The 26,073-nt window shown below is 45.1% G+C and overlaps 1 protein-coding gene across 1 annotated transcript in view; it reads left to right on the top strand.

The window, feature by feature from the left end:
- Nucleotides 1–26,073, top strand: part of LOC119957690 (M1-specific T cell receptor beta chain-like) — a 104,958-nt gene that overhangs the window by 20,110 nt on the left and 58,775 nt on the right. The window lies entirely within an intron of this gene.

Below are 26,073 nucleotides of genomic sequence, written 5' to 3'. Positions count from 1 at the left end.
ATCTATTGATCGAGCGATCCATCTCCCTATCCATCTCCCTGTCTGCCTGTTTGTGGCCGTTATCCACTAACTGTCTCTTGGGTTGTCTTCCTGCCTGCCTTCTATCTTTCCACCTAAGTAACTACTCATCGACCTTCTATATCTATCTGTGATTAATTGCTCTGTCTCCCTCATCTCTGTCTTAATTCGTTATTTACCACGGAACGTCCGTTTCACATCTTGATATTTTAATAAATGACATAAACATCTTCGGTTATTTTATTATATTGCATCATAGTCTTGCCCTTTTCATTTCAAACTAACTCCTTACACCGTTATCTGTCGAAAATTATGTCATGGTGCCTTTGCTGTTAATGTAACCTTTACGGGCTGGTTTAGCTCAATGGGCTAAATCGCTGGCTTTTAAAGCAGACCAAGCAGGCCAGCAGCATGGTTCGATTCCCGTACCAGCCTCCCCGGACAGGCGCCGGAATGTGGCGACTAGGGGCTTTTCACAGTAACTTAATTGACGCCTAGTCGTGACAGTTAGTGATTTTCATTTCATTTCATTTCAATTATGAGATCAGGTCTATGGGTTAACAGGCTGATTGAAAAATGGGTGGGGATGTCTGAACAGGAATTAAACACCGCTATCGATTGTGCCTGTGAATAATTCTCATGGTGAACTATCCGGGAAGTCTTCATTTCATATTATTCCTGTTGCATTAGCCACGTGACAGGCAAAGGTTATCATGGAACCATGGAAGGAGATAGCGCCGGGGAGGCTGTATGGTCGTCCTAGCTCTTTGTTGATGTGATCTACCCAGTTACAATTCTATGATCAATTATCTCTAACCCAACACCATGTAAATGTTGCCGATTGAAAGTTTCTATTGAAACTTCCACCAACCTTTCAGGCACTATTTTCCAGACGATGTCAATTCGCTGTGGCAAAGGATTCTTCTAATTTCCAATTCCTCTCATTTTGTCAATTACTTTGAAACAATAACCCGTGGTTTCCACCCCTCCTGCCGGTGGATGGGAGGTTAAATACACGGTTTACCATCATTTTGTCTATTAAAACACTTCGCGTTACGGAAGTTCTTCAATTCTCCCCTTATCCTCGCTGCTCCTAGGGTAACATCCCACGCAAATAGAAAATAACTGACCAAGGTCACCATAACCCTCTCAGCATTTGCCGCATTGCAAAGACGAGGCATCCGATTGGAACAGCCGGCTCATGTCGGCTGTTTGAACATCTGTTGCAAACCGTTCGCCGATCGATTATCAGACACTCGGTCCGCATTGGATAATTTTGAAAAGGTCGAGGAGTTCAGTTCTGCGAAGATTTAACCCTTTTGGTATTTATTTATTTTTTAATTTGGAGTACCCAATTAAGTTTTTCCAATTAAGGGGCAATTTAGCGTGGTCAGTTCAGTTACCCTGCGCATCTTCGGTTTGTGGGGGTGAGGCCCACGCAAACACTGGGAAAATGTGCAAACTCCGGAAGGACAGTAACCCAGAGCTGGGATGGAACGGGACCTCGGCGCTGTGAGGCAGCACTGCCTACCACTGCGCCATCAGGTATTTACCTTACATTTCATCTGAAAACATAGGCTACATTTCAAGCAAGTCCATCGCTGAGAAAAGGCTTTGTTGGTCCTGAGGCATGGAAGCTGCAGCAGAAGTGTCCATTATTTATTTCTATTTACTGAGCTGACGCTGGCTCTTAATTGGTGCGTTATTTCCATAACCTTTAGCTATGTTTCTCATTTTACTCACCTTATAACGTCCATTTCTGGCATCGAGTAGGACAACATTGAACGATTTGAAATGGTTCGATGGTCTCATTGTTTCAGGAAAACAATGGACAAAACGACTCGTGGTACAATCATAGAACATAGAACATAGAAAAATACAGCACAGAACAGGCCCTTCGACCCACAATGTTGTGCCTAACTTTTGTCTAGATTAAGAACAAATTAATCTACAGCCCATCATTCTACAGTAATCCATTTACCTATCCAATAGCCGCTTGAAGATCCCTAATGTTGGTAGTGATGCACAATCAATGGACATGAAACGTAGATAAAGTCCGAATGATAGGCTTTAATATACAAGAAGTCGACCCGGCAGCGGACGTACAGAAGAATTGCTGACTGCCGGGGACCACGTGTTCATATCCCCCACCTCGTAGGCGGAGCTACTTTCCTCTCAGCCAATCGGCTGAGAGGCTCATGACATACCTGGGCCAATGGGCAGCGAGTCCTCTGCACCAATGGAAGCTCACACACCCAGGTACCGTAATACCCCTAGTCATACTACCACAGGTAGGAACCTACCAACTCCCGCATTTAACCGGAGTGCATTTGTGCAGGCAGCCTCTCCCAGGGGCCGACTGGGCTGAGATTAACATGTGTAAAATGCAATTGGCTGTATCGTTAACCTTGGACTCCAGCTTTAACTGTCAGTATTTGAGTTGTCTGAAACTGGCCACATTGGACAAGGCAAGAGGTCAAAGGTGATTGTGGGCCTGGGCAACGAGGCTGCTGAACTGCTGAATGTTTGGCTATGTAAAAGGCAATTGCTTGCAGAACCTGTTCTAGAAGTGTCTTTTCACTGCTTTGGGGGTGATTTTGAAGATCTGGAGGTTATTCCCGCTATCTTGAGGTTTTTATTTGTCCCTATGATCTGCAATTACTAGCTCTCAGCAGCATATGAGCTGCTCATTCAGCTCTACCTTAGATCTCAGATGAGGGACAAGAGGAGCAGCAGCTGTCTACTCTTTGGCCAGCAGCAGGTAGCTTCAACTCGGAGGTGATTCCCCCAACACAGACGACATAGGCAGAGGAGGTGCTTTCTGGATATCACTCTGTTCACGTTAATCACAGAATCACAGAATAAAGCAGCGCAAAAGACGCCCTTCGGTCCATCCAGTCTGCAACGACGCATGAAAAGCACCTGACCTGCCTACCTCATCCCATTTTCCAGCACGTGAAGGACAATTCTGAATGTTAAGGTGCAGCAAGTGCTCATCCAGGTACTTTTCAACGAGTGTGAGGCAAACCGTCTCTACAACCCTCCCAGGCAGTGCATTCCACACCATCACCACCCTCTGGGTAAAAACTGTTTTCCTCAAATCCCTCCTAAACCTCCCGCCCCTCACCTTGAACTTGTGTTCCCTCGTAACTGACCCTTCAACTAAGGGGAATAGCTGCTCCATATCCACCTAATCCATGCCCCTCATAATCTTCTACACATCGACCAGGTCACCCCTCAGTCTTCTCTGCTCCAGGGAAAACAACCCAAGCCTATCCAACCGTTCTCCATAACTTCAATGTTCCATCCCAGGCAACATCCTGGTGAACCGCCTTTGGACGCCCTCCAGTGCAATCACATCTTTCCTATAATGTGGCGACCAGAATTACACTAAGTTCTATACAACTCAATTATGTTCTCCCTGCTTTTGCAATCTATGCCATGATTGATAAATGCAAGTGCCCCATATGGGATTTTCACCACCCTATTAATCTGCCCTTTTGTCTTCAGATATCTATGGAGAAACACGCCATGCGTCTTCTGCGGAACATCCCTAAACTGAAACGTTATCGATCAAAGGTCATATTTCTAAAATCCAGAATTTATTTTCATCTTTTATCATCGAAAACCACTCCAAGTTTCCTTTTGTTACCGACAATAATATTTATTGGTGGTAGATGTTGTCAGTATAACAAACTGACACAACCCAGTCGTTTGTTAGCTAATGTGGAGTAAATTTTAATGATTTTATTGATTTGCTGACAACATAAATTTATCGTGTTAAATTATCAATTAACACTTGAAGAAGTGCAACTCGATTTTATTGAACTCTTAACTATCATACATACTTTAACTGTGTGTTGACACTATGCTGACTTGACTGGAGACCTGAGGCTAACCTGACCAGTCTATCTTACTACCACATATTGTATGTTCAAATTGCTGTTCACGGGCTCTGACTGTCTCAGAGGCTGGATCCCAAGAGAGCGGGAAGGCTAGTGCCTTCTGGCTTTATCGTGGTCGTGTCCTGTGTGGTGATTGGCTGCTGTGTTCTGTGTGTTCATTGGTCATCCTGTCTGTCACTCACTGCCTAGCTGTGCACGATCATATACCTGTGTGTATGTTATGACAAAACTGGGCTACTATGCGTGTTGCTAGTTCAGCTTTTGGCAAATGCCTTCAATTGGCGTCCTGTCTGGTTCTCATTGGAATTAAGGGCCTGTAGATATAGTAGTTACATTAGCTGAGGACACATAGGTCGGTCGGGAAAAAAGTCGATAGTCTACAAAGGGAGGCGTTGTCAGTGGGCAGAGAATTGGCAGATGGGGTATAATGTGAGAAAATGTGATATTGTCCAATTTTGCAGACAATGTAAAAAGGCGGCATATATGCGAAAGGAGAGAAACTCTATAACTCCCCGTGCACAGGGACCTGGGCATTTGGAGCAAGAATCACAAAGGGCTGATACGCAAGAACAGCAAGTGGGGGACAATGTAGGAATTTGGTGAATTCGGGTACAGAAGTAGAGAAGTGATTTTACAATTATACGGGATGTTAGAGAGACAAAATCTAAGGTATGGTGTAATTTTTCTCCCCTTACTTAGAAAGCGGTTCGGGCGAGAAGCCATTCAGAGATGGACTTGTTCCAGAGTAGAATGGATTTACTTCTAAATAAAACTTGAGCAGAAGGCGTACAACAATTGGTGTTTGGAAGAATAAGTGCTGAACATACTGAAACGTACAATATCATGAAGGGGCTTGCCGGGAGTAGATGCTGAAGGGATGCGTCCCCGTTCGTGGGAGTCTAGAACCAAGGAAAGCAGTTTAAAATTTACGAGTCTGCAATTTAAGACGAAAGCACGGAGATTATTTATTTCCTCGGGGAATCTTTAGTCTACGGAACTCCGCTTCTTGAGAGAGGAGTACATGCTGGGCCATGGAATATGTTCAAGGATGAGTGAGAATGATTTCTGATTAGCAATGGGGCAGCAAATACCAATACCACAACCAGCTCTTACCGAATGGCGGAGCAAATTCGAGCAGAAAGGCCTACCCCTGCTTCTAATTCTTGTCTGTTATCTTGTGCTTTATTTCACCTGTCAGCAAATGAACAAAGAACAAAGAACAATACTGCACAGGAACAGACCCTTCGCCTGTGCAAGCATGCGTCAATCGCGTGTCCTCTCTAGACCAACCGCCTCTATCCTTCTGTACCCATCTGTTCATGTATCTATCCAAATACGTTTTAAAGGTCGCTAACCACCTCACTTGGCAATGCATTCCAGGACACCACCACCCTCTGTGTAAAAAAACTTTCTCCGCACATCTCCAGTGAACCTATTCCCTCTCACTTGAACTTGTTCTCCCTTGTAATTGTCATTTCCGCCCTGGGAAAAAGCCTCCAACTGTTAAACCTAACCATACCCCTCATAATTTCATAAACTTCTATCAGTCGCCCCTCAGTCTCCGTCTCTCCAGGGAGAACAGTCCCAGTGTATTCAATCTCTCCTCAGAGCTAATACCCTCCATATCAGGCAACATCCTGGTACTCTCTCCAAAACCTCCACGACATTCTGGTAGTGTGGTGACCGAAATTGGACACAGTATTCCAAATATGACCTAACCAACGTTCTGTATAACTGAAGAAGTCTTACTACACCAGGTTAAAGTCCAACAGGTTTGTTTCAAACACGAGCTTTTGGGGCACTGCTCCTTCCTCAGGTGAGCAGGTTCACCTGAGGAAGGAGCAGTGCTTCGAAAGCTAGTGTTTGAAACAAACCTATTTGGACTTTAACCTGGTGTTGTAAGACTTCTTACTGTGCTCACCCCAGTCCAACGCCGGCATCGCCACATCATGGCTATATAACTGTAACATACTTTGCGTGCATTATATTCGATACCCCGTCCTGAGAAAGCATGAATGCCATATGCTTTCTTTATCACAATTTTCACCTGTGCTGCCATGTTGAAGGATCTGTGGACCTGTACGTCCAGATCTCTCTGTGTGTCTATGCTCCTGATGGTTCTGTCATTTACTTTATGGCTCCCACCTGAAATCCATCACCTTGCATTTCTCCGGGTTAAATTCCATCTGCCATTTCTCCGCCGATTTTGCAGCTTATCTATATTGTGCTGAATCCTCGGACAATCTTCATCATTATACGCAACTCCTGCAATCTTAGTAACATCTGCAAACTTGGTAATCAGACCAGCTACATTTTCTTCCAAGTCATTTTGATATATTAGAAAAAGCAGAGGTTCCAGTACTGATCCCTGTGGAAAACCCCTAGTTACAGACCTTCATTTGGTAAAACATCTCCCCACTGCTACCCTCTGTCTTAGATAGTCAAATCAGTTATGAATCCTCCAGCTAGTTCACCCCTGACCCCATGTGATTTAATGTTTTGCACCAGCCTGCCATGAGGGACCTTGTCAAATGCTTTATGAAATCCATGTAGACAACATCCGCAGCCCTTCCCCCGTCAATCAATTTTGTCACCTCCTCAAAAACCTCAATTACTCTGTGAGACATGAACACCCTCGTAGGAAACCATGCTGCCTGTTGCTAATAAGACCATTCACTTCCAAATGTGCATAGATCGTATATCTGAGAATCTGAGAAATGGGAACCCTGTCTCCCAAACTAACGGATCCAGACCCCTCATGATCCAGAACACTTGCAGCAAAATACCTCTCAACTCTCAACGTTTGTTTCTCTGAGAGATCGATGCAATTTCTCCAATCTGTACTGGAGTCCGCCTTCACCTCTTACCCCGTATGTTATCACCTCATCTTTCCTCCAGTCCTTGTTTTAAACCTCCTGTCACCGCCGCCACACTCATGAAGGAGCGTTACTGTTGAGTGGAGTTGTCTCAATAATGTTATCCTTTATTGTAAACATATTACTCAGGTTGACTGTCCTGCAATTAACACTGGCCCGTGGATGCTATCCTACTTTAAGCAACATACGACTGCTTAACGCTGCAATTATTCTTATTGGGGCCTGGCGCCCGACCCTCTTAAGGGCTTTGTACTGTTGGTCGGATTCATCTTCAATGTGGAGCGATTAAATTTATATCTATAAGGCCGCACCGATATTTCAAGGCCGAATACATGGGCTGCGCACTCACGCCTCGATATTCCACTAGGACTATTGCTAATGCCGAAAATGCGGTTGGATCCATGGAATCCCGACAGTGCAGAAAGGGACAATTCGACACATCTAGTCTGCACGAACCCTCATAACGAATACTCTACCCAGGTGAACTCCCTCGACCTATTCCCGTAACCCAGCGTCCTGATCATGGCCAATGAATGAAATTAAATGAAAATCGCTTATTGTCACAAGTAGGCTTCAAATGAAGTTACAGTGAAAAGTCCCCAGTCGCCACATTCCAGCGCCTGTTCGGGGAGGTTGGTACGGGAATTGAACAGTGCAGCTGGCCTGCCTTGGCCTGCTTTAAAAGCGAGCTATTTAGCCCAGTGTAAGCAATCCACCTTACTGTACATATTTGTATTGAGGGAGTAAACCGGACCACATGGAGGAAACTTATACAGACACGGGGAAAACATGCAAACTCGGCACAGACAGTCACCCAAGCCAGAATCGAACCCAGAACCATGACAATGTGAGGCATCAGCGCTAACTGCTGTGCCACCGTGCCGTCCATCCATTGCTATTGGCTCCCTAATTTCTGATACACCATAATCGTTACGATTTAGCGACCATTAAGTGACTTACATCAACGTGTCGCAAACAGGCAAGTTTAGATAATAAGATCTGATTATGTAGTTCCCCTAGTGTTTAATTGAATTTAATTTACTGCCATGGAAATTGTTTCAGAAATGTATTAGAATTGGTCAGAAGAAGTTGATTCTGTTATCAGAAAGGTCGCTGAACCATTACATGGCATTGCATTTACTAAAACAGGCAACAACAAAAAATCGATTGGGGACATAAGGAGATTTTACTTTTAAGTAATGGGAGTAAGCGGGGTCGGGTACTCTTGCAAAGTGTCACTGCAGACTGGATGGGCCCAAAGGGATTCTGTGAAAATAGCTCCAATACACAATATTGAAAGATGGGAGAAGCAAATTGCAGTTTGACTTTGAAAAACTGAACTTTTTGAAAAAAATGGAAATCTAAGGTGGTGAGAAAGGACAGAGACGGTAAAGGGGGCAGTGGGATCTTTGCTTAGGTTAGATCAGACGGAACGGTAGCATCGTGGTTAGTTTCATTGCTTCACAGCGCCAGGGTCTCAAGATCGATTCCCGGCTTGCGCCAATGTATGAGCGGAGTCTGTACGTTCTCCCTGTGTCTGGTTGGGTGCTCTGGTTTCCTCCCACGGTCTAAGGTTGTACAGGTTATGTAGATTGGCTTGGCTAAATTGCCCCTTAGTGTCAAAAGGTTAGTTCCGGTTACTGGGTTGTGGGAATAACGTGGAGGTGAGGGTTTACGTCCCGTGCTCTTTCCAGGAACCGGTGCGGACTCGATGGGCCGATTGGCCTCCTTCTGCACTGTAAATTCTATGTTCCTATTTTTCATCTTCCGATTCCCCAACAGGTCATGCTACTCAGTTCCCACTTCCATCACTGGAAAGCAGGCGAGAGAGTTGAAAGGCATGGTTTCCGCAATGGATCAGCATTTCAATGCATGCATTTCACAAAGGTGGCCGGAGTGGAGCTGGTGGCAATTCACAATCCGATTTAGTCGTCAGGACCGTAAATGGAACCCCATTTAGAGAGAGTGTTGGCCAACCGGAGAGGAAGAAAACTATCGTTCCAGCACAGATAATGCCTCAACGGCTGAATATTTCTATAATTTCGTCTCCTTTTTCAGGAAATGACAAGTCCCTTTCTGTGAGCCAATTAAAAAGTAAAGAGATATTCGCCCCTCCCAATCGATAATTAAAATTCAGGTCACGGGGAATGCAAATCCCACACTGTGCTCAGAACGTTGACATATTCTAGAACAAGACGTCTCAGACGTTTCACGCAGTGAACACACGGATCTTTCAGCCTCCGGAGATGTTGGTGTCTCAGCTCTGGGCTGTGCTGCTGCTATTTTCTGGTGAGGTGGAGTTGAACCGTGAGGTGGCAGTGATCCTCGCGATCATTATCTCACAAACACCACTTTTTTGTAACGGCTCTCCCCCACCCCTACCCCCCGGGAGGTCACACACCTATTGTCCTTGACTCTTTTTCTATCTGTCTCCTTCAGTTTCTCATTTGATTCTCTCTCTCTACTAACTCTCCCTTTGTATATTTATCACTCGGTGCCTCTGATTGTTTACCTCGCTCTCTATATTTCACTCTCTCCATTTATTTATCTAATAGATTTTCTTGCTCTTCCATCCTTTTTGTCATTGGCTTCCTCTCGTGTCTGTGTTCCGCTCATTATCTCTCTCGCTTTCTCCCTCTTCCTTCCCCTCTCCCTGTTTATGTTATTTTAGCTGTCTTTCCCGATATCGTTGCATCACTTACCAACTATCTAATTAACTGATTAATCAACTAAGTAACCAACTAACTCACTCACTCACTCAAATTCGCTCGCACCTATCTTTCACCCTCATATCTTGCGACCTTCCACTGATATCAAAGTTAACTTCCCGATCTTTCCACAGATTCGGCGGCCGTAGTGATACATCAGGCTCCCTTATCGATATCCAGTCCCCCGGGCACCTCAGTCAGCATCGAGTGCCGCAACACAGAAGCAACAGCTGGCGCCTATTTCTACTGGTATCGGTGGCATCCTGGCCGTGAGCCTCAAAGCCTTTTCTATTCCTCCACCGTTGGTCATGTAGTTCCGAGCGGTGATGTGGACGGTTTCACCGCCAGGAGACACAGCGACACGCATTTTTATTTGCAGTCCTCCGGCCTGTGGGCGAATCACTCGGCCGTGTATTATTGCGCCTGGAGTTTACACAGCGACTCACAGGCATAACGGTGCTCAACAAAAACCCACACGGTGCCTCTTTATCTATCTTTAATTATTTCTATTTGTCTATCCATCTCTCTACCTTTAAATCTATCTATCTATCTATTAATCGATATCAATACCTCCATCTATATATCTATGCATCTATCTATCCATCTAAATATCTCAGCATCTCTTCTTTACACAGTGAATGACGAAGACTGCCATATTATTTAATGATATGGATCAATCGTCTTGTTCTCTTTCATTTCAGAACATGGCATCGCATTATTATTATCAAAGCATGTTGCATGAACGCTCTAACGTTATTTTCGTTCTGTCAGTCGCTATTGTTAGGAACATATTCCGTGGAGGGGAGACCGAGGCTCGATGTGCCATTGAACCTTTATCGGCTCATCCAAAGAACGAGTCACTCCTTTTTGAAAGCTTCTACAGGATCTGCTTGTACCTCCCGCTAAGAGTATTTCCCAGAAGATGATAATGCACTTAGGAAGATTCTAACCATCAGCCACCCTAAATATTTCACCAATTCCCTTTAAATTATTGTCACCTGGTGCTCGAAACTTTACCATCGGTATTTGCTCCGACTATTCTTTGCACACGTCTTTCAGGTCTTCGGAAAATAATTCCACAGAAAGAATGCATGTTTAAACCCAGAAACACAGAGTGCAAAGGCGAGACATTTCTCCAGATAGCTGCTTCACTGAACACCTGCTCTGCCAGCCGTTTGAACATATGGTGATAACCGTTAAGCTACATACCTAGCAGATTCTTGGTGTATGTGAGAAATTAAATTGACTCAGCCTCAAACAAGGGAGTAATTTGGCGCATTTTCTAGGATTTCAACACACATAACACCAAACAAGAGCATTTCGCCCATGGAACATCGGCTGGTTGTTTGAAAGCAGCCTCCAATTAGGCCCACATCATTTCCCCTCCCTCATTTCTTCATGTCACCCGATTAGAACAGCCTCCTATTCTTCTTCTTTCTCCTGATTTTATTACTAGATAATACTAGAATACTTCTACCTCAGTTAGTTTATTGATGACTGAAACTAGCCATAGAACATATATATAGCAATCATTATTAACTATTAATCATATATTCTAGGAACCCTCTCTGATAAGAGGAAATGACAGTGAGGGAGAGTGAAGGACATCAAATGGAGAGGCGGAGGGGTCTTGAAAACCATTAGATGGCCAGTGGGCAGAACATGACTATATCATGAGCTGATCACGCAGTTACCATACTGCCCAAAGAAAAATTCATTGGTCAAGGTATAATCTATATCTACAAGGATTGGACCGAGTCCAGCTCAGGGAGGGCTATTAATTTTTGGAAATTGTATAACTGTTGAGCCTAAAACAATGTGGAGCGCAGTGGTTTAGGCACTGATCCCAACCACTCTCCTTCGTAGGTTGAACAAGCTTGGAAAGTAAAGCCGTCTTCACCAGAGTTGCTGTCTCCGTGAGTCTTTGTGTTAGCTGAGACGTAATTAAGAGGGGAGATGCCCCAAACAAATGCCAGCCCAATAATCAGTCCTTGAAAACACTCCCACAGTACAACTGGCAGATTTAAACTGGTTCGACAAATCTAACCCTCTGTACTTTTGCCAATGCTCCTAAATCTGAATTCGCTGCTGATAGTTCTATTCTTGATTTTCCCCACCCAGGTAATGCAAAAGCAAAATATTAGCCTCGTGGTACATCCGAAATAAAATCGAACAGCCGGGAAATACTTGGGAGGTGTGTTAACATCTGTGCAGAGAACGGATTGTGACGTTTCAGCTCCGATGATGGAAATTGACATAGGAATTAACAAATTATTGGCGGTGTTGGCAGGATTAAATGTGGACAAATACCCACGTGCGGATGAATGGTGCCCCCAGGCTGCTCTGGGAGACGAGGAAGGAGATTGCAAAGGCTCTGAACCAAATTTCCCAATTCCCCTCTGGCCACGGGTGATGTGCCAGAGAACTGTAGACCAGATGGTGTGGTTCCACTGTTTAAGAAGGGCCGTCGAGATAAGCCAGGAAACTACATACCAGTGAGTCTCGCGTCAATGTTAGCGAAAATATCGGAGAAAAGTCTGAAGGAGAGAATACTTCTCCACTTGGAGAGGCAACGTTTGATCAGTGATAGTTAGCATGGCTTCGGCAGAGGGAGGGCAAGGTATGACCATTTTTTTTGAGGAGGTGATCAGCTGTGTAGATGCGGGTCGTGCAGTTTATCTAGATTGCATGGATTTCAGCAAAGCCTTCGACAAGGTCCCACATGGGAGACCTATAAAGAAGGGAAATGCACATCGTATACAGTGTAATATGACAAGGTGGATTCAAAATTGACATAGTTGTAGGAACAGAGGGTGATGCCAGATGACTAGCTTAGTGACTGGAAGCCAGGGTCCAGTGGTGTACTACAGGAATCAGTGCTGGGTCTCCAATTATTCGTCATCTATTAACTATGTGGTGTGTAGGATCAATATGTTTGCGAAAGACACAAAATGTGGTCAGGCGGTTAACAGTGAGGCTGAGTGCCTTCGGTTACAGGAAGGTTCTGCCGGGATGGTCAAATGGGCAGGGAAGTGGCAGATGGAATTTAATCCTGAAAAGTGAGAGAAAGAAGTAATTTGAAAAGGAAGTAGTCATTGAACGGCGTGCCACTGGGACATTTGGATGAGCAAAGGCGCCATGGCGTGTTTGTACATAGATTCCTAAAGGCGTGAGGGCAAGTTAATATCCTGAAGAAAAATACATATGGGAGACTTGACTTTATTAATCGAGGCATGTATTACAGAAGCAGGGGGTCATATGGCAATTTGGTGTTGCCAGAATTGGAATACTCTGTGCAATTCTGGTTGTCATATTATTAAGTCAAGTCAACATAGGTTGACTTGCCCTTCGGTTGGGGGAGCTGACTGGTCGTGGTTTAACCTGAGAATCAGCATACCTCAGGAAAGGGGAAATTTTGAGAAAGCGGGGCCTTCATAAATAACCTCAGCTGATACAGAAATTGAACCCGAGCTGTTGACTTTGCTCTACATCACAAACCAGCCGTCCAGCTAACTGAGCTAATCCGGCCCCGACATGATAGGAAGGATGTGATTGCACTGGATGGGATGCAGAGGGGATTTACCAGGATATTGCCTGGCATGGAAAATTTCAGTTATTAAGAGAGTTTGGAAAGGCTTGAGTTGTTTTCTCTGGAGCAGAGAAGACTGAGGTATGACCACATTGAGGTGTGCAAGATTATGAGGGGCATGGACAGGGAGGATAGGGAACAACTGTTCCCCTTAGTTGAAGGGACAGTTACGAAGAGAGGCAATTTCAAATTGAGGGGCAGGAGGTTTCGGGGCGATTTGAGGGAAAACATTTTGAACCGGAGAGTGGTGACGGTCTGGAATGCACTGTCTGGGAGGGTGGTAGTGGTGCGTAGCCTCACAGCATTTAAACACTACCTAGTATCTGGCACGTCATAAGATTCAAGGCTGTTGGCCAAGTGCTGGCAAACGGAATTAGATAGGCAGGCCAGGTGTTTTTCATGCGTCACTGCAGATTCGATGGGCCGAAAAGCCTCTTTTCCACTGTATGATTCTGTGATGCCTGAACTGCTGAATATTTCTAGCATGTTTTTTTCTTATTCAGGAAATGGCAAGTGCCATTCTGGGGGCCAATGAAAAAGTAAAGAAAGATTTGCCCCTCCCATCCGACAAATAAAGTACAGGACATGGGGACAGTAAATCCACACGTGCTCAGAACATTGAGAAATTCTACAATAAAACGGCTCAGCGAGTTCACGCAGTGAACGAACATATATTTCAGGCTCCGGAGATGTTCGCATCTCAGTTCTTGGCTCTACTGTTGCTGTTACCTGGTAAGCTGGAGTGGAACCGTGAGGAGTCCGTGAGGCTCGCTGGGATTACATCACATTACTTTATATTGGGGCTGGTTTAGCACAGTGCTAAACAGCTGCCTTTTAAAACAGACTAAGGCAGGCCAGCAGCTTGGTTCAATTCCCATACCAGCCTTACCGAACAGGCGCGGAATGTGCCGACTAGCGGCTTTTCACAGTAACTTCATTTGAAGCCTACTTGTGGCAATAAGTGAATTTCATTTCATTTCATTTTAGATACTCATGTTCTGTAACATCTCCCCTTCCCACTAACCCAGCATCCATGCACGCCCTTTATCTCTGTCCGTTTTCCTCTCTGACTCCCTCTGTCTCTCCTTGTATTTTCTCTCTCCACTAACCCCCGTCCCTCCCCCCACCCTGCCCCATTGTACGGTTGTCTTTCTGTGCCTCTCATTGTTTCCTTCGCTCTCATTATCTCACTCACTCCATTTTTTATCTAATCGGTTTTCTTGCTATTTCCTCTTTTTGTAGTAAGCTCCCTCCCTTTCTGTGTGCCTCTCATTATCTCTCTACCTATTTCCCTATTTCTCCATCTTCTCTCCCCTCAGTCTTTTCACGTTTCATCCATTTGGCTATCTTTCCTTATATTGTTCCAGCTCTTTCTCAATCACTCATTTCCCCTGATTCGCTCGCACCTATATTTCACTAACGTTTCTTGTCTCCTTCCAGGGATATCAAATTAACTTCCCTTTCTTTCCACAGTCGGTTTTACAGATTTGGCGGCCGTGCTGATCCAACAGACTCCTTCTTCGGTATCCAGTCCCACGGGAACTCCAATCACCATCGAGTGCCATTACACAGAAGCAAGAGCTTACACCTATTTCTACTGGTATCGGTGGCAACCTGGCGATAAGCCTCAATGCCTTTTCTATTCCAGCACCGCTCGGACAGCTTATCCCGCCGGTGAGGTGGATGGTTTTACCGCGAGGAGACCCAACAACACTAACTTTTACCTAGAGTGCTCCGGCCTGTGGGCGAATCACTCGGCCGTGTATTTTTGCGCCAGGACTTTGCACAGTTACTCATAAAGATAAAGGTGCTCATCAAAAACCCTAATGGGGTCACAATATAATTATTTAAAAAATATATCTCCCCTGTCTGTCAGTCTCTTGTCTCACTCCGTATATACGTGTTTATCTATCTATCTACCTATCTATCTATTTATCTTTATATCTCTCTATCTGTCTGTCTATCTATCTATATTATATATATATCATCCCTCGTTAACACTGTGGGTGACAAATTATGATTTGTTATTCCATTGATGGATTAATCTTCTTGTTCTCTTTCATTTCAGATTATGACAGTGCACTACTAATATTGAAACATGTAGCATTAATGTTCTGAACTGCTTCCAGTTAAATTAGTCGCTTTTGTTCCGAACATAACCCGTGAAGGGAACGATGAGGCTCGAAGTGCCATTGGGCCTTTGCCACCTCACCCAAAGAACGGGTCCCTGCTTTTCGAACGTTTCTATAGAATCTGCTTGCACCTTCTGTCCAGCGTGTTTTCCAGGTGATGACAACGCACTCAGGAGGATTCGAAACATCTGCCGCTCAGAATATTTTGTCAGTTCTCTTATTTGATGTCATTAGGGGACCAAATCTGTACAATCGATATTAGCTCCTGTCATTCCATAATTACTCATCACAGGACTTGAAGGTGTTTTACAAGACTTCCGGATCTTCGGGCAAATATTTCACAACAATGGGAAATCTTTAAATGCATGAGTATATCGCGGATTGTCCATAGAGTACACACGCGAGATATCTCTCCAGATATCTGCCTCACTGGGGCACCTGTCCCGCCAAGCTTTTGAGCATATGTTGAAAACCTTTAAACCTGTGGCAGATTTTTGGTACTTCTGAGAAATGAAACTGCATCTGCCTCAAACAAGGGACTAATCTGGCGCTTTTACGAGAATCTTTGAATCCCACAACACCGAACAAGAGCATTCCACCCATGTAATTTGGCCTGGTTGTTTGAACATAACAACCAGGCCAACATAGAACATAGAATTTACAGTGCAGAAGGAGGCCATTCGACCCATCGAGTCTGCACCGACTCCTGCAAAGAGCACCCTACCCAAGGTTAACACCTCCACCCTATCCCTATAACCCAGTAACCCCACCCAACACTAAGGGCAATTTTGGACACTAAGGGCAATTTAGCATGGCCAATCCACCTAACCCACACATCTTTGGACTGTGGGAGGAAACCGGAGCACCCGGAGGAAACCCACGCACACACGGGGAGGATGTGCAGACTCCGCACAGACAGTGACCCAAGCCGGAATCGAACCTGGGACCCTGGAGCTGTGAAGCGATTGTGCCATCCAAAATGCTACCGTGCTGCCCACAATTAGGCATCCAATTAGGCCCACATCATCCCCCTCCCACATTTCTTCATGTCACCCGATCAGCACATCCTTCTATTATTTTTATGCCTCATGCTTTTATTCTGCTTTCCTTTAAATGCATCTACGCTTTTCGCCTTAACCCACTCCCGCGGTAGCTGGTTCGACATTGCCCCCACACTCTGGTGAAGTGATTACTTCCGAATTCCCGTTAAGTTCACAAATAATTCTCTTTCATTGATGACGGCTAGTTTAGATCTGCCCTCTTCAATTACTCAAATCCTCGCTCACTCGAAAATCCCTACATTTCGATTCTCCCATAAGATTTTATCCATTTCATTTCAAAAATCTATGATTCAACATGCTTAGATCATAAGTTCAGGCAGTTCATTCTCTATTGTACAATTGGCAGATTTAAGCAGATTCTGCAGATGGAACTCTGCTCTTTTGCCAATACTTCTGAATCTGAGTTCTCTCTTGTTACTTCCATTCCTGATACACCCCGCCCGGAAATGGCTTTTAATGCAAAAGCAAAATACTATTGATGCGGTAAATCCGAATTAAAATCGAACAAACATGAAATACTTAGCAGGTCATGCAACTTATGTGAAGACAAATAATGTACCGGATTAACTGCTGGGGGAGGCGAGGGAGAAGGTCTCAGGGTCTCTGATCCATTTTTAAATTCCTCTCTGGACACGGGAGATGCGTTAGGGGGGAGGGGTGCGGCGCCAGAGGTCTAGAGAGCAGCTAATGTATTTTCACTATGTAAGAAGGTTTGTAGATTTAAGCCAGGGAACTGCAAAGCAATGAGTCTCATGTCAGTGGTCGGGAAAATATCAGAGAAAATTCTGAAAAAGAGAATCTATCGTCACTTGGAGGGGCAAGGTTTCATCAGGGATAGTCAACGTGGTGTTGTCAGAGGGAGGTCGTGCACAACAACTTTGATTGAATTTTTGAGGAAACGACCAGTTATTTAGCTGAAGGTAGTGCAGTTGATGTAGTTTACATGGATTTCTGCAAAGCCCTTGACAAGGTTCCACATGGAAGACTTATGAAAAAGGCAAATGCATATGGAATACAGTATAATTTGATGAGATGGATACAAACTTGGTTTAGTTGTAGGGGACAGAGGGTGATGACAGACGGCTGCTGTAGTGACAGGTAGCCAGAGTCCAGTAGTGTACCACAAGGATCGGTGCGTGTCCCCTATTATTCGGCATTGCATATAGACGACACACATTTCTATATGGGGGGGGGGGGGGGTGTAGGTTCAGAAGGTTTGTGGATGACACAAAGATTGGCCGGGCGGTTGACAGTAAGGTCCAGTGTCTACAGTCACAGGAAAATATCGACTGGATGGTGAAATGGGCAGATAATGGTAGATGGAATTTAACAATTTGGACGTAGTGATTCGACACGTAAGTAATCAGTGAACGGCCTGACACTGCGAACATCCAATGACCAAAGGCCCCTTGGGGTGTCTGTCCCTAGATCACTGAAGGAGAGGGTACAAGTTAATAGGGTGGTGAAAAAGGCAGATGGGAGGCTTCCCTTTGTCAATCGAGGCATGTATTACAAAAGCAGTAAGGTCATGTTGAAGTCGTATCGAAATTTGTTGAGGCCACAGCCGGACCACTGTGTGCGATTGTGGTCGTCAGATTATTAATTAAAGTCGCCATAGTCCCCGGTGACCATAGGATGTTTTCCCCATTGATGGCGGAGCTGGCTTGTGGTGATTTAACCAGATGATCGTCAAACCCCAAGCGAGGGCCAACATTGAGAAGGCGGGGCTTCCATGATTAACCTCAGTGCTTACGGGAATTTCACCTATCCTGTTGACCTTGCTCTGCATGACAAACCAGCTGTCCAGCCACCACTTCTGAGGAAGGATGTGATTACACTGAAATGTTTGCAAAGGAGATTCACCAGGATGATGCTGGGGCCGCGGGGTGGCATTCAGGTTATAAAGAGAGGTTGGATAAGCTTGGGTTGTTTTCGCTGGAGCGGAGAAGACTGATGGGATACCTGATCGAAATGTTTAAGAATATGAGGGCTGTGGACAGGGTGGATAGGGAGCAGCTGTTACACTTAGTTGAAGGGTCAGACACAACGGTACACTAGTTCAAGATGAGGGGTTTATAGGGGATTTGAGGGGAAACCTTTTACCCAGATGACGGTGACCGCTTGGGAGGGTGCTGGAAGTGCGAGGAGGGTGAGGGGGGCTCACAGCCTTTAAAAAGCTCATGGTTCAGCCCTTGGAACGTCATAACATTCAAGGCTATGGGCCAAGTGCTGGAAAATGGGATTATGTGCGCAGGCCAGGTGTTTTTACTGTGTCGGTGTAGACTGGATGGGCCAAACGGCATTATTCTATGATTCTGTGGTGCCTAAACTGCTGAAAATGTCGCAAGTTTTAGTTCTTTCCTATTCAGGAAATGGCCAGTCCCATTCAGGGATCCAATGATAAAATAAAGAAAGATTTGACCCTCAAATCGAGAAGTAAGAATTCGGGACATTGGGCCAGCAAATCCCATTCTGTGCTCAGGACCTCGACATGTTCTACAATAAAACGGCTCAGTGATTTCACTCAGTGAACACACGGAACTTTGAACCTCAGATATGTTTGTGTCCCAGATCTGGGCTCTGGTTCTGCTGTTACCTGGTCATATGGAGTTGAACCGTGGGATGTCAGTTATCCCCACTATCAGTACTTAATGCAGTTCCCTTTGTGAGAACGGCTCCCCTTCCCACACCTCGCGAGTTCTTTCACACCCACTGAAGATGCACATTTTCCGCATTTGTTAGGTTGTCAGTGTCTTTACGCCGCTCTCTCTCTGCCCTGTCCCTTTTTGTCGCTTTCTCCCTCTGTCTCTCATTGTGTTCTGTCTCTGCGTTAACTCGGCCTTTTTCCGTTTGTCTCTCTCTGCCTTTGATTGTTTCTTTTGCTGTCATTATCTCACTCCATTTATTAATCTAATCGATTTTCTTTGTTTTCCATCCTGTTCGTCTACCACGTCCTCCCTCGCTGTTTTCTGCTCATTATTCCGCTATCACTTCCTCTCTCCTTCTCTCCCCTCTATTTATGTGTTTCGGTTTTAACTGCCTTTCCCCGGAACTTTGCATCTCTCTCTCGCTCTCGCACACGCTCTCATTTACCTCCATCTTTATTTCACGATCATTTATTTTGCCATTCCATGAATATCAAAGTTAACTTCCCTGTCTTCCAACAGTGAGTTTTCCAGATACGCGGTCGTGCTGATCCAACAGGCTCCCGCTTCCATATTCAGCCTCTCCGCACAGCTAAGACGCTCCACACCGGGACACATTCTGGTTAACCTCCCCTGAACCCTCTCCAAAGCCTCCACATCCTTCTGATAGTGTGGCGACCAGAATTCAGTCTGTCTGTCTGTCTATCTGTCTATCTATCTGTCTCCGTACATGTAGTATAGATGGCGAACGATGCTTTGCTATTTCATTGTTACGATTCATTTCCGTGTTCTATTTCAAAGAACAACGAACATTTCAGTACAGGAACAAGCCGTTCGGCCTTCCAGGCCTGCACCGACCTTGCTGCCCGCCTGAACTAAACCTCTTCACCCGGGGATCAGATCCCTCTATTCCCGTCCTATTCATGCATTTGGCAAGACGCTGCTTAAAAGTCAATTTCGTATCTGCTTCCACCACCTCCTCCGGCAGCGGGTTCCAGGGTTCCACCTCACTATGTGTAAAGCACCTGTCTCGTAGATCTCCTTTAGCCCTTGCCCCTCTCACATCAAATCTATGTCACTAGAAATTGACTCTTCCACCCGAGGAAAAAGCTTCTGACTCTCCACTGTGTCCATACCGCCTCATCTTCTTGTAGACATCTATCAGATCGCCCCTCAACCGCCGTCATGCCAGTGAGATCAGGCCAAGTTTCTGCAACCTGTCGTCATACCTAATGCCCTCCAGACTAGGCAGCATTACACTCTCCAAAGCCACAAGATCCTTCTGTTAGCGTGGCGACCAGAATAGAACACGATATTCCAAGTGCAGCCTACTAAGGTTCTATAAAGCTGCAACATGACTTGCCAATTTTTAAACTCAATGCCCCGGCCGATGAATGCAAGCATGCCGTATGCCTTCTTGACTACTTTCTCCATCTGCATTGCCATTTTGAGTGACCTATGAACCTGTACACCCAGATCGCTCCGCCTGGCAATACTCTTAAGAGTTCTACCATTTACTGTATATTTCCCATCTGTATTACACCTTTAAAAAGGCATTACCTCACATTTATCCGGATTAGCCTCCATCTGCCATCTCTCTGCCCAAGTCTTCAACAGATCTATATCCTGCTGTATCCTCCAACGGTCCTCATCACTATCTGGAATTCCACCAACATGTCTGCCATTCCGCAAACTTACTAATCAAACCAGTTATATTTTCCTCCAAATTATTTATATATATTGCAAGCAGCAAAGGACCCAGCACCAATCTCTGAGGAACGGCACAAGTTACAGCCCTCCACTCAAAAACGCACCCTTCAACTGCTACATGCTGTCGTCTATGAGTGCGCCAGTTCTGCCAGCTCACCTCTGTTCCAGTGTGATTTTACCTTCTGTACCAGTTGCCATCAGGGACCTTGTCGAAAGCCTTAACGAAGTCCATGTACCAACATCCACTGCCCTACACTCACCTTGGTCACTTACTCGAAATGCCGGTCAGGTTAATGAGACACGACGTCCCCTTCACAAAACCATGTTGCCTCTCACGAATACATCCACTTATTTTCGAGTGGGAGGATATCCTGTCCCGAAGAATCCTCTTGGATAATTTTGCTACCATTGACGTAAAGCTCATCGGCTTGTAATTAATTTCAGAGTACGACATTCCTTGACTAATATTAAAACATTAATGTTCTGACGTTCGTGTTGCCTTTGCCGGCTCATCCAAAGAACGACACCCTCCTTTTTGAAAGTTTCGAAAGAATCTGCATGCATGTTCTGTCCAGCGTATTTTCCAGATGATGACAAGGTTGCTGAACGTTTGGTCAATTCTCTAAATTTTTGTCGGGTGACCAAACTTGTACAATCGATCTGAGCTCGTAATATTGCATAATCACTCATCAGAACACTTGAGGATTCTGCACACGTCTTTTATATCTTCTAGGGGGAAAATCCACAGAAAGGAGAAATCATTAAACGGATAAATATATCACGGCTGATTCATAGAGTGCAAAGGCGACACATCTCTCCTGATAGCTGCTTCACTGGTGCACCTGCCCCGCCAGCCGCTTGAGAACTTGGTGATAACCGTTAAACCACTTCTCTCGCAGTTCCTTTGTGCACATGAGAAATGAGACTGCATCTGCCTCAAACAAGGGAGTATTTTGGCAGGTTTACTATAATCTTTAAATCCTACAATACCGAAGAATAGCATTAAGTCAATGAAAGTTGGCCTGGTTGTTTGAAAGCGGCCCTCAATTAGGCCCACGTCATTCCCCTTCCACATTTCTTCATGTCACCCGATCAGCACACCCGTCTATTATTCCATTATTTTTCTGTCTCGTGTTTTTATTCAGATTTCCTTTAACTGCATCCAGGTTCGCCTTAACACTCCCCTAGTACCTGCTTCCATATTCTCCCCACATTCTGGGGAAAGAGATTGCTTCTGAACTCCCAATTGGATTGATAAGAAATAACCTTGTATTTTCAACGTCTAGTTTACGTCGACCTTATTAGATTTCTGGGATCCTCTGCTCACTCCCGTTTCCCTGCATTGAGGTCCCCCCCCCCCCCCCCACCCCTCTCCACCTCACAATTAATTTCAAAAACATCTGATTGAATCTGCTTCGAATGAAATCTCAGGCAGTGCCGTCTCTATTCTATACATGTCAGGTCAAAACAAATCAATCATGACTAACCCTGTGGTACTTTGACAAAGTACTCCTCAATCTGAGTTCCCTGCTGGAGCTTCTGTTCCTGACTAGTCGATCCGGAAATGATCATGATGATCAATGCTCTGAAGGCTAGAAATCTGGTATAAAATCGAAACAGCTGAAAATACTTAGCACATCTGGCGGCATATGGGCAGAATCAGAGTTACTGTTTCAGCACCGATAATGCCTGAATTACTGACTATTTTCAGTTTGTTTTTCTCCTTATTCAGGAAATGACAAGTCCCATTTTGTAAGTCAATGGCAACGTAAAGAGAGATTTGAGCCCCACCCCCAACCCACGATTAAACATTCGGGACAGGAAATCTCACTGTACTCAGAACGTTGACATATTCTCCCACTAAGAGGCCGAACACACGGATCTTTCAGACTCCGGAGATGTTGGTGTCTCAGCTCTGGGCTGTGTTCCTGTTGTTACCCGGTAAGACGGTGTTGAATCATGACTGAAAATATACACATTTGGTGCATATTCCCCACTCCCAGAGAGTACAGTCAAACCCATTGAAGGTCTGCATTCTCTGCATCTGTTAGCATGCCAGTGTCCTTCCGTCACTGTCTCTTGTCCCTGTGTTTTTTCTCTCTGTCTCCCATTGTTTCATCGCCCTTTGCGAACACTCCCTTTGTCCGTTTGTCTCCATGCCTCCGATTGTTTCCCTCAATCTCATGGACTCATTCTCTCCATTAATATCACCGAATTTCTTAGATTTTCCGCTTATTCCTCTATATCCCCTCCCTTTCTGCGCCCTTCTCATGATGACTCTGTTATTTTTTGTCCCCTTCTCTCCCCTCTACATGTTATTGCTTCTCGCTTTTAGTTGTCTTTTTCCATTACACTGTATCTCTTTCCCTCTCGCTCACTCACATGTTATCTGTCTCCGACAGATATATATATCATATATATCATTCAATCTCATTTCTTGTGCCATTCCATGGATACCAAAATTAACATTCCTGTCTTTCCACAGTCGGTTTTACACATACGACGGCGGTGCTGATCCAACAGACTCCTTCTTTTATATCGAGTCACCCGGGCACCTCAGTCACCATCGAGTGCCGTAACACAGAAGCAGCAGTGGGCAGCTATTTCTACTGGTATCGATGGCATCCTGTCGGTGAGCCTCAGAACCTCTTCTATTCCAGCATCGCTGGCACAACGAATCCCCCCGGCGGGGTGGACGGTCTCACCGCGAAAAGACCCAGCAACACCCACTTTTACCTCGAGTTCTCCGGCCTGTGGGTCAATCACTCCGACGTGTATTATTGCGCCTGGAGTGTACACAGCGACTCACATAGATTAAAGAGCTCAACAAAAACCCTCACGGGATCATAATGCAACCACAGCGGAGAAAACTCTCCTGTCGGTCAGCCCATGTGTCGCACTTCAACCTATATATCTATCTCCGCCCCTCTAGTGTACACAGTATATGGCGAATTGATGTTTTGGTATTGCATTGATAACGCTTTATATCCTTGTTCTCTTTCGATTCAAATTATTAATTAGCTGCATTATCTTTGCTACCCTTCTGAAACAAAGGAACTGCATTGGCTATTCACCAATCATATGGCACCACTCCTGTAGTCAGTGAGGATAAACAAATTTCTCTCAAGGCCCCAGCAATTTCCTCCCTTGCCTCTCTCAGTATTCTGGGATATATCTCATCAGGCCCTAGGGACTTGACTACCTTAATGTTTTTCAAGGACCCAAATACCTCCTGCTTTTTAATCTCAACACGACGCAAAATACCTACACAGCCTTCCTCAGACTCATCAACTACCAAGCCCTTCTCTTTGGTGAACACTGACATAAATAAGTCATTTGATACATAGAAACATACATAGATGGGATCAGGAAGAGGATATTCAGCTGTTCGAGCCTCCTCCGCCATTTGCCATGATCATGGCTGATCATCCAACTCGATAGCCTAATCCTGCTTTCTCCCCATAACCCTTTATCCCATTCGGCTCAAGTGCCATATCTAGCCGACTCTTGAATGTATTCAATGTCTTAATACCTCGCACATTTCCTCTGGCTCCACGCATAGATTCCCTGCCCTGTCCTTGAGTGGGACAACTCTCTCCCTGACTACCCTCTCATGGCTATCCTTTCCCTGGCTATCTCTACCTGGCTATCCTGTTGCTGTTTATATATGTAGAAACATCCTTGGGGTTTTCCATAATCCTGTTGGCCAATGACTATAATTTTTTAATCCTACAACACCGAACAATCGCATTCAGCCTATGGAAACTGGCCTGGGTGTCTGAAAACGGCCCTCAATTCGGCTCACATCGTCCCCCTCCCATATTTCTTAATGTGAACGGACAGAACACCCTTCTACTCTTTTCCTGCCTCGTGTTTTTATTCAGCTTTCCATTAACTGCATCTGTCATTCGCTTTAACCAACTCCCCTGGTAGCGACTTCCATATTGTTTCAATTTTCTGGATGAAGAGACTGCTTCTAAACTCACGATAGGATTTATCAGTAATTACCTTTTACTTTCGAGGGCTAGTTTACGTCGACAATATTCAATTGCTCCGATCATCAACGCATCCCATTTCCCCTGCATAGAGGTCCCCCCCTCAAGAATTTAGAAAACTGATTTCAAAAACATATCATTGAATTTGCGTCCATTGAAACTTCAGGCAGTGTTTTTGTATTCTATAACTGGCGGGTATAAACAAATCAAGTAGGACTAACCCTCTGTTACATTGGCCAATACTCCTGAATCTGAGTTCTCTGTTGATGTTTCTGTTCCTGATTAGTAACCCACAAATTATCAGTAATACAAAAGGAAAATGCTCGGGATGCTGTAAATCTGAACCTAAATCGATTAAGATGAAAATACATAGCAGGTTTCGCGACTTCTGTAGGGAACTCCAATAATGCCCGAGCTGCGGGGAATATTTTGACCGGGGTTTTCTTCTTATTGAGGGAATGACAAGTCGCATTCTGGGAGCCTATGAAAAAGTAAAGAAAGATTTGCTCCTCCCATTCGACGTTTAAACATTCGGGACAGGAAATCCCGTCTACTCAGCACGTTGAGGTATTCTCCCACTAAGAGGTTCAGTGATTTCATGCAGTGAACACTCGGATCGTTCAGCCTCAGGAGATGTTGGTATTACAGCTCTGTGCTGTGTTGCTGCTCTTACCGGGTAAGGTGATGTTGGACGGTGAGCTGTCTCTGATCCCCGCTGTCATAACTTCATGTACACGCATTGCGGGCAACTGCTCCCCTCCCTACTCTGCATTCCCCATATCTGTTAGCATGCCAGTGTCGGTCCATCACTGTCTCTATCCCTGTAGTTTTCTCTCTGTCACCCTCTGTGTCTCATCGTTTCTCTCCCTTTGCTAACCCGCCCTTTGTCCGTTTCTCTCTCTGTGCCTGATTGTTTCCCTCGCTTTCCTGATGCCCATTTATTAATCTCATCGATGTTCTTCGCTTTACCTCCTTTTTCTCAATGTTCCCTCCCTTACTGTGCCTGACTCACGATGTCTTTATCATTTTCTCTCCCCCTTCTCTCCCCTCTACATGTTATTGCTTCTCGCTTTTAGGTGTCTATCTTTATATCGCTGTATCTCTCTCTCTAACTATCATTCGCACCCTCACTCTATCCTATTCACCAGCACTTATATGTGACCCACATTTCCTGCGCCCTTCCACGAATTCCAAAGTTAACTTCCCTGTCTTTCCACAGTCTATTTTACCAGTACGGTCCATCAGGCTCCTTCTTCTATTTCGCGTTCCGCGGGCACCAATGTCGTCATCGAGTGCCGCAACACAGAAGCAGCAATTGGCAGCTATTTCTCCTGGTATCGATGGCATCCTGGCCGTGAGCCTCAGAACCTTTTCTTTTCCAACATCGCTGGCCCAGCCTATCGACCCGCTGAGGTGGACGGTTTCACCGCGAGG

The sequence above is a fragment of the Scyliorhinus canicula genome, chromosome 27, assembly GCF_902713615.1.
Source record: "Scyliorhinus canicula chromosome 27, sScyCan1.1, whole genome shotgun sequence".
Lineage (NCBI taxonomy): Eukaryota > Metazoa > Chordata > Chondrichthyes > Carcharhiniformes > Scyliorhinidae > Scyliorhinus > Scyliorhinus canicula.
Note: the sequence above shows the minus strand (reverse complement) of the source record. Positions and strands in the feature narration are given on the sequence as shown.